This window comes from Magnolia sinica, chromosome 11 (genome assembly GCF_029962835.1).
Source record: "Magnolia sinica isolate HGM2019 chromosome 11, MsV1, whole genome shotgun sequence".
In the NCBI taxonomy this organism is placed as follows: domain Eukaryota; kingdom Viridiplantae; phylum Streptophyta; class Magnoliopsida; order Magnoliales; family Magnoliaceae; genus Magnolia; species Magnolia sinica.
Genome location: NC_080583.1, coordinates 78,874,194 through 78,883,772, shown reverse-complemented (window position 1 = coordinate 78,883,772; position 9,579 = coordinate 78,874,194).

Here is a 9,579-nt window from a genome sequence, read left to right as displayed (position 1 = left end):
TGGGCAGTGCGCCACAGACCGGGCGGTGCTGCCACCCAGGCGCTATGAAGCCGGGCGGTGTCGCCGCACGGACTCTAGACGTTTGGTGGTGGCTGCACCTGAGGGCAGTGTCCACCCCTCCAGGGGGTGCCGATAACACATGGGACCCCCTTGGATCCCTCTGTAAATTACGGTGTAGTCCCCACATCCGTTTGAGGCGCTTTTGGACATCAACTCACATGTATTCATGCTTTTAGCGTATTTTGAGAGTGGGATTCGATAAATTATCGCCCAAACCCGTCGATTAACAGTTTAGAAAGTGATTGGGATCATTTTTACATGATCTTATACGCATATGGGGTGAAATTCAATGGTCAGTTTCGCCCATCGGTGAAACTGGGAATCCTATGTTTGTTTCTACATTCTTCTCGCCCCCTCCTAAGTCAAAGTACGTTAGAGTGCGTCGTGTGTCCATAACCCAGGTCCAGTTTAATTCAAATCATGTTATGATACCAACTTGTAATGCCCCAAAAATCGAAAGTTACTATGGGAAGGCTCGTCACCTTAGCGTAGGCCGACAACTCGAATACAGTGTCCCATACACCACCATATTCTGCTCACGAGTTTAGATTGCTCACTGGTAACTACGAGGAGGCTCGTCACCTCAGCATAGGCAGACAGCTTGACCACAGTGTCCCATACACCACCATGCCCGGCTCATGAGTCTTAGCAGATCGCGGTACCAAGGTTGAAACGGGCTTTCATTGGTGAGTGGTACCTTAGATTCAAGCAGTAGCGTCCATACATGATAAATACACATTAGGTCAATTGGGTTACTTGAGAAGTTCGATTGGTATGAGCGCATGCTAAATTAATCGACATGAAGCGCATACACACTCCTTGTGGCCTAACCACTGTCGATAATCACCGTACGACTCAAATTCACCGAACGTATCCCTTGTGGCGAGACTAGTTCAGCCACTCAATCGGAAACCGTTACCGATTGCCTAGACTACGTAGTAGTCCCAATCATACTCAAATACAATAGGCATTCATATGTGATAGTTAAACAGCATTTAGCAACCAATTCAAATACAATTCTCATTCAGGCATATTAACAACCATATTGCACATGTTATCATACATAACCATTACATCCATAAATCACGTAGTAGTAAGATAGATTACATGAAGGAAACTATAACTATAGACAAGGTAATTGAGAATCCTATCTCAACACCCTCATTAAATACATTTCAACAAGTAATTTCTCATTCAGACATTTTATCAAACACTTAGACTACACATCTCAACATACATGTAATAAATTAGTTATAACACATATTATGGCAAACCCTTTCACATAAGAGTTGTCATATGTACAACAAACATGAATCCTAGAATAATAGTCATGGGAAGCACAAATCATAATTCCCTATTCATTCAAACATTTCAACAAACACATGGAATGCATTTTAGTATAAAACTTAGTTTACACATACATGATATATCGAAAACATTGTAACTAAGATCATATGGCAGCAATCAAGTCAGACATAAATCATTACTGGCATTGAAGGCCTTGAAAACCATAACCTAAACATTTATAGTCCACACCTTTCGTCAGTACGCTCGTTACAAACTCGGTTCATACACCACGTCTTTATCTACGGCACAACGGCTACTTAAACATTGAAATAGGTTAGCTATTTCACCGATTTTTCTATTTGGATTCCTAAAACAGATTAGGGTTAGGATTTCTTACCCAAAAATGGAGTTGAAATCGACGGTGTAGCAATACGGGAGAGATGATTCAGCACGTGGAGTGGTGGGAATGAATCCCAACAACAATCCATAGATCTCTCACTCTTCTCCTCACTTTTTCTTCTCTTTTCTCTCTTCTTTCTCCTAGGGTTAAGAAAATTCGTATGAAATGAGAGAGGGGTGGGTTAAGGTCCTTATATAGGCCCAGAACTAGTGTCAATGGCCCCGGGGCCATGGTATACTTAGGGTATAGCCAAAGGATGGCTGTTTTGGGACAACGAAATTCATTTGGATGCCCATTGCTCGCCCACGGTCTGGAGAAAGTTCTTTGACAATGGATCTGCATCAGGTTAAGATTTCGGTCCGATTGGATTTATAGATCGACCGTGGAGGATATGTTTCAGTTCAACGGGCATCGTCACTCAATCAGGGCCACAAGTATACTGACATGTGTAGGAAAATTTTCCTAATCCATGGGTGTATTTGGGTCAGAATTTGACCGTCAGAAGTCTTTAATTTGGCTTGCAAGCGAACAACCCAATTCACTTAAGTTTGAGTTCATTTTCTAAAGATATTCGCGTTTCTCACACACTTCACTCTAGGCTCAAGTGTTGCGTTTCTGGATACTATTTGGACTTGATTCCCGCGATGGTTGTCAAGCCCAATAAGGCGGTCATCATCTGATAGTTTCACAGTCATCGGACTTTTGACATACGGTCCAGGTCCGATACGGAGTTTGAATGTGCTCCTGAGATTGATCATAGGTTTCAAGATTGATCCTAGGTTTCTAGGTAAAGTTGGGTTAGTGATTCTAATAGTTTTAGATCTTGCAGTTCGTATAGAAAGTGATTAGAGCTAATTTCCTGATTTATTTAGTTTAGTACTTAATTAATTCTCATCTAATTTCTAAAAGATTCGGTCCTTAGTGATTTCTGCCTGAGGCAGTACTCGGATCTTAGTACGGATTTTTTCGAGACGTTACATTGTAGGTTATAGGTTAAAGGTTATAGGTTATAGGTTTAAGGATTTGAGAATAGGTTTAGGTTATAGGTTTAGGTTTAGGTTTAGGTTATGTTATGGGTGATAGGTTTAGGTTTATTTATAGGTTAAGGTTTAGGTTTAGGTTTAGGAATTCGGGTTCGGGTTATATATTTGGGTTTAGGTGTAGGTTTAAGTTAAGTGAATTAAGTTTGGGTTATATGTTTAGGTTTATGCTAGGGGTTTAGGGATTCAGGTTCGGGTTTGGGATCGGGTTTAGGTTTGGGTTTTCAAGTTTAGGTTTAGTTTAGGTTAGGGAGTTGAGATTAGGATTAGGTGTTGGTTTAGGTTTAGGGATTTGAGAATACATTTAGGTTTTAGGTTTAGATTTAGGTTATAGGTTATAGGTTTAGGTTAAGGTTAAGCTCATTTCAAATTACACAAAATTAACTTGAGCACAAATGAAGATTTTCATAAACATGGGCCTGCTCCTACAAATTCAAGCTAATACATAAATACGGCCTATCCAAATGGCCAGGCTACTCCAATGCTGTGCATAAGAAATGGATAGCTTCATCATGGTCATAACAACGGTTCCCACCTTCAAGGGACCCCTGCTCAACATCCGGATAGCTTCGACGCACATCCGGGTCTGCTCTAACAAATTTGAGCTAATACGTAAACACGGCCTGTCCTAATGACCAGGCCACTCCAATGTTGTCCATAGAGAATGGACAACTTCATCATGGTCATAATAGCGGTTCCCACCTTCCAAGGACCCCCGCTCAACATCCGAATATCTCCGATGCACATTCGGGTCTGCTCCATCAATATTTAATACATAAACACGGGCCTGTCCAAATGGTCAGCCCACCCACATTACTGTCCATAGGAAATAGACAGCTTCGTCATAGTCATAACAACGGTTCCCACCTTCTAGGACCACCACTCAATTAAATCCTAAATTAGCTACTCATTCAAGGTTGGATAGATTGTAATACTCTCATATTCCTATTTAAACGTACACAACAAAAATCCGACAGTATCTCACCATGCTTCTCCAGATAATCTTACGTTACATTCCGATGCCAAATATCTAAAGCAATGTAAAGATATTTGGCATTGGATACGGAACAAAAGAAACATATCTAGAAAGAAAGGAGGAGATGGACCACGAATCAGGTATGAACATTTAAGTAGATTATATGAAAGCATACTATCCATCTAACCTTGAACTACCCAAAATAAGACAATTTGAGCAATTTCTATGCCACCAAAAACACACCATATCTATGTATGGCCACATAGAAATCTTCAAATGGGTAACTAATTATCTAACTTACAAATCACAAATTTGTCTCTTGACTTGAAGTCCAAATACAATTTCACAGTGCTAAAATGGCACGACTGTTCATAATGAACTAATTGTTAAGGTATAAAATGTCTTAATGCTAATTTACCTAATGTCCATTAATAACAAATGAAAAACAATAATAAAAGAAAAGGACATTACTCAAGCACATTGGAGATCATTCAAAGAAAACTTGGAATACTTCTATTCCATCAAAGTGAAGTTCCAGTAATAAAAGCGAACTTACTTGATTCATGCTAAGGTACTCAAAGATCCTAAGGGCCAGAAGGTGTTGGTGGGCATTAATCAAACGGCCAATCAGAACTGGTGCTGCAAGAAATTGCAACAAGCAAAAGGTGAAGTTGCAAAAAAAAAAAAAAAAAAACCATAAATGGAGAATTTTTGTATTAAAAAATAATTAAATTCAATGAGTATTGAAGACCTTGTATTGATGAATGCTAAGAGGAATACCAATCTCATGATTACGCATAGCATTTAACACTCGCAATGTTTTGCACGTTTTTTGAAAGCGATCTCGTTGGATCTGGCTGCCAAAGCCAACTGGTGATCATTACTGAAAGCAAAAAATCAGACAATGTTTTGCATATTTATTTTTTTAAGAAACTTTTGTTAATGCAAGGGTACTCAAGAGAATAAAATTTTACAAGTGACATGGGATTTTGATATGTAATAACAAGTTTGATCATAGATGTAGTAAAGAAAGTAAATGCTGAACTAATAATATACCTGAGATGATATTACAGTAACAAAATCAGTGAAATATGTGCTAATCTGATGTGGGATATTAAAAGTAAAAAACAAAGAATATGATCATAGTACACCGTAAAAGAAGAAAGCCTATGCGGTCTGCAGAATGCAATGATCAAAGAATTTAGGAGAAGTTACATACAGGGAAAAGGTAACAGAAAGCTATTTCTGCATACCGCAGAGATCTGCATACAGGTAAATATGATTTAGTAATTTTGCTATTTCTGCATACCGCAGAGGTCTGCAAATGGAAAATATAGAAGGTGAAGCGAAGAAATAAAATTTTGAAAATAATTAAAATAAACCAGGAAATAAACCACCTACCTCTGTGAAAATGGTCACACCTTTAGTATTATGGTATAACTAATATTAAAGGAGACTTTACAGAGAATGCACTACCTGTCACAAGGTTTAGCAAGATAAATTAAATGCAACTAGAAATCTCGAAACATATCTGTGAGAAAATGGGTGGTTCATAAATTGTGCCACCCCAAACACTTGGAGATCTTAAAACGTACGGTGGTTCATACCAAACAGTTCAACCAAATATTCATTTGATACTTCAAAATTTCATCACATGGACCATCCCATTTCAATGGCGCAATCTGCTATATTGCTTTCCTGAGAGGTGCCATGTATGACACCATAATCGTCATTTAGGCTACTGAAACAAAAAAAAAATGTCATTTAGACTTTAAGCTTAATGAAGAGTCAAACCATGTGGGACGTTATCAGGGGCACCAGCCTGGAAGAGTTTGGTGTGGTGGTTTTTCTGGGTGACAATCACAGTGAATTTTGGAAGCCAATTCTCCCCCAAATGCTCAAATGCCTGCAGAAACAAAACATCGTGCAACTCAACACAGTAAGCCATCCAAAAGCACCAAAGAAGAATTTGTTAGGCATTTTAGAAAAGAAAAAAAAAAAAGAAGAAAAGGAAGAGCAATGCCACTGCAGGCAAGAGTACCTTGATGATCTGGTCAAGTTCAATGTTCAGGACTTGATTGAACTAGGACTCGCTTACTCCATCCCTAAACCAAATAGGTTTCAATCAACAAATAAAAATATTGACTAGAAACAGAAAGTTCTAGGATGCATTTTGTAGTAAAATTGAATTGACTTGCCAGCAAAGAAATGATGGCAATTCATGCAAGGAAAGATTTAATTGATTAATGGAACAGATGTTGACACAACACAAGTTTGCAATTCCTCAATACGCAAAATAGAATCAAACATTTATGTAATTTAAAGTGAAAATTGAGGCATTAAACTATCAGAATAACCTCATATTTTAAAGAAATTTAAAGAATGTTCTCCCTAGATGACCTAGGAATAGAAAATATGTTTAAAGAATAAAGAGGATCTCTCATGTAAGACATTTCTACAATGCAATCACAAAAACAGAGCATTGATCAGAATATGCTAATGTTCTAAAGAAACATGCCAATCCTAAAATGACCAAGAAGGCCAAAACACACAAGGAAGAAAGGCATATCATTCACTATAGAAGAGATTTTGACTTTTCTGAAACACAATCATAAAAACCAAGCAGAGAACTATCAAAATCAGATAAAATTCTAAAGAAAATGGAAATTCTAAAACCACCAAAAAGCCAAAAACATTAATAAAGCAAAAATAGAGGCCTTTGTGCTCTCTATGTAAGACTTTCCAACATGCTGTCGCAGAGATTCTGAGCATAGCACAATCAGAATACAAGAGAATACTAAAGAAAGAAGCAAATCCAAAAAGATCCAGAAACTAAAAACACATATAAAGAAGGGTCTAATGATCTCTTTGTTAAACCTTTTAGTACAATACGATCACCAAATAACCAAAATACATAAAAATATAATAGCAAGGTGTCGATTCTAAAGATACTTACATGTGAAAAACACAAAGTATGAAATGAAAGTGTCATGTTCTCTTTGTGTAGGACCTTTTGTCCATGTAGTTAGAAAACATAATCGAATAGTAAAAGTACATTAAAATTCAAAAGAAAGATGCCAATTGTAAGCCCCTTATCCTAGACCGTACCGTTCTGTAGGCTTCCGTAGTCTTCCCGGTTGAATTTCGGCAACCTTCGACCCTTAACAGGCATTTGCACGCGACCCTGTGTCACATGCCGCCAACCTGAATCAACTCAAATCGAGACTTGTACCCTTGCGACCGCGTCAACGCTGCGATTCCGATGCCGCGTCTCGAGCGCCGATCCGATACTCTGGCCAGGAGATGTGGGCCAGCGTTCAGTGTGAGGAAAACGTCGCACGTACAAATTCTGAGAGAATCTTTACAATATGTCACATCAATCAATCAACCAATTAATCCCATTATGTCAAGTACATGTCAAGTACACATCACCTTTCACCCATCCCCAAGCAACCCCAAAGTCAAAAAGTTCTTACATAAGCCCATACTTTTCTTACACCAAGCAACCTCAAAGTCAAAAAAAGCTCTTATACACATCACTCACCACATCCATCACTCCATCACCCATCTTTCTATCTCTCTCTTTACAACCCTCTCTCTCATTTCTCAAGTCACTTTCCCAAGCAAGCAAGAAAATTCACACGTCCAAGCCTCTCCAAGCCCTCCCAAGTAACAAGTGTGGCCCACTTTCCTACCCTCTCATCTCCCATCTCAATCATCCAAACTCCATCTCCTCCGTTGGAATCGAAGCTAAGGAGTAAAGGAAGCCAAGGGAGCAAGAAGAAGACGGTGGGTGATTTCGGATCTTCATCTCTTTAATTTTTGTGATGTAAAGGCCCACTTATGGTGGGACCCACTTTGATGTAGGTTTTGTATCAAAGAGGGGCCCATAGTGGTGGGGCCCCTCCATCCTCGCCGATGTCTCTCTTCCCTCTTCTCTCCTTCTCTCTCTCTTTCATGATCATGGCCCACCTATGATGTGTGCATTTTACCCAAGCCATCCATTTTGGTGGGCCACCTTGACCCCTGTTTGGGGCCTGCATGATCGGACGGTCACACAGGCCTGGATGAAAGGGAAACACAAATATCAGACTGATCCTAAACAAGTGGGCCATGTGGGACCCACCTTATTGAGGTGCATACCCACACTGTGCTGGACGCACCAGTGGAGGGTGCGTTAACAGTGAGGTAGCTAACAGTGAAGTGTTAACTGACAGTGGTGGTGTACTGACAGTGGGTGTACTAGCAGTGAAGGGTGGGCTGACGGTGGGGTCCATGGAACGCATCCACGCCCTCCACCCCACGTGTGGGGCCACACCATAGTGTATGTGTCTTATCCAGCCGTCCACCACCCTGGAGGGTGGGGCCACATCCCTATGGGGCCCGTTTTCCACATCCAGATCCAATAGCTCAACTGGCAGTCTGAGTGGAGATACCTCGTTTCAACGCTGGGGTCTCAGCATTGATTCCCTATTGGGAGTGGCTAGCCGTGAAGTGTGAACGTTAGTGGGGTCCATAAGACCCATCCACGTCGTCCATCCTATTCCTTGGCTCATTTTAGGCGTTGACCCGAAAAATGAGGCCAATCGGATAATCAAGTGGGCCATACCATAGAAAAACTATGTTTCCTACCGTTTAAAGCTATTAGGACCCACCTTGCTGTATCTACACACCAAACACGCCGTATATTGGACTTGTTTGGTGTGTTTGGAGCCCTAGAATCCATTAGACGGAGTGGATTCTCAAGAAGCGGGCCCCACATGTGAAAAACTTCAGTAAAAAAAATAAAAAAAAAGAAACACAGCAGTCGACGCTGCTGCTGTCAGAAGCGCAGGCAGCGCTTGCTGCATGCGACGGGCGGACGGATGGGCAGCGGCCCACGGGCCCAGCCGTGGGCGCCATCATGATGTGGTTTTGAGATCTACACCATGCATTTGGTAGGCCCCCTTAGGGCAGAGGGCCACCCGAAAAATCAGCCTAATCCGAAGCTTAGGGTATGTCTCATCTTGACCTAAATAGACATATTTCAAATCAGAGGGCAAAGGTTTTAGGTCAAGCTTCGATGGCTTGAGGTTAGACGGTAGAGGCACTACATCAGTTTAGGGCAACTCTTCAAATTGTGGACTCCATCGGTTAACTTCAAGTACTGGTGCAGTATCAAGCAAGGCACATGTCTCCCTAATCATGTCATCATCAAAATCATAGGAGTGGGCTAGGCACGTCTCTAGAGGGTCAGAGGATAAGGTCAGAGGTGTCGTATCTTCTACTAAAGAGTCAATCATGTTAATATCATGGAAATCATGATCATCCTCTAAGTTTCTGCCGTTATTGAAAAAGATGTTTGACTCCAATGTCATATTCCCAAAGGACATAGTCATGACACCATTCCTGTAATTGATAATTGCGTTTGAAGTGGCAAGGAATGGGCGACCAAGAATGACGAGAATCTGAGTGCTCATGTTATTGATGGGTTCAGTGTCCAGGATGATAAAATTTACAAGGTAGTAAAATCTATCAACTTGGACCAACACATCCTCAATTATCCCTCTTGGTACACAAACATAGCGATCAGCAAGTTGTAGTGTGGTTAGGGTGGGTTTTAATTCACCCAAACCTAACTGTTTGTATACCGAGTAGGGAATCAGATTGACGCTCGCTCCTAAGTCAAGAAGTGCATGATCAATTCAATGGTCCCGATTACACATGATATGGTTGGGCTACAGGGATCTTTGAATTTCGGTGGCACGTCTTCCTTTAGGATGGCACTCACTTTCTTGGTCAAGAAGATTTTCTTTTGAATACTCTGCCGTCATTTG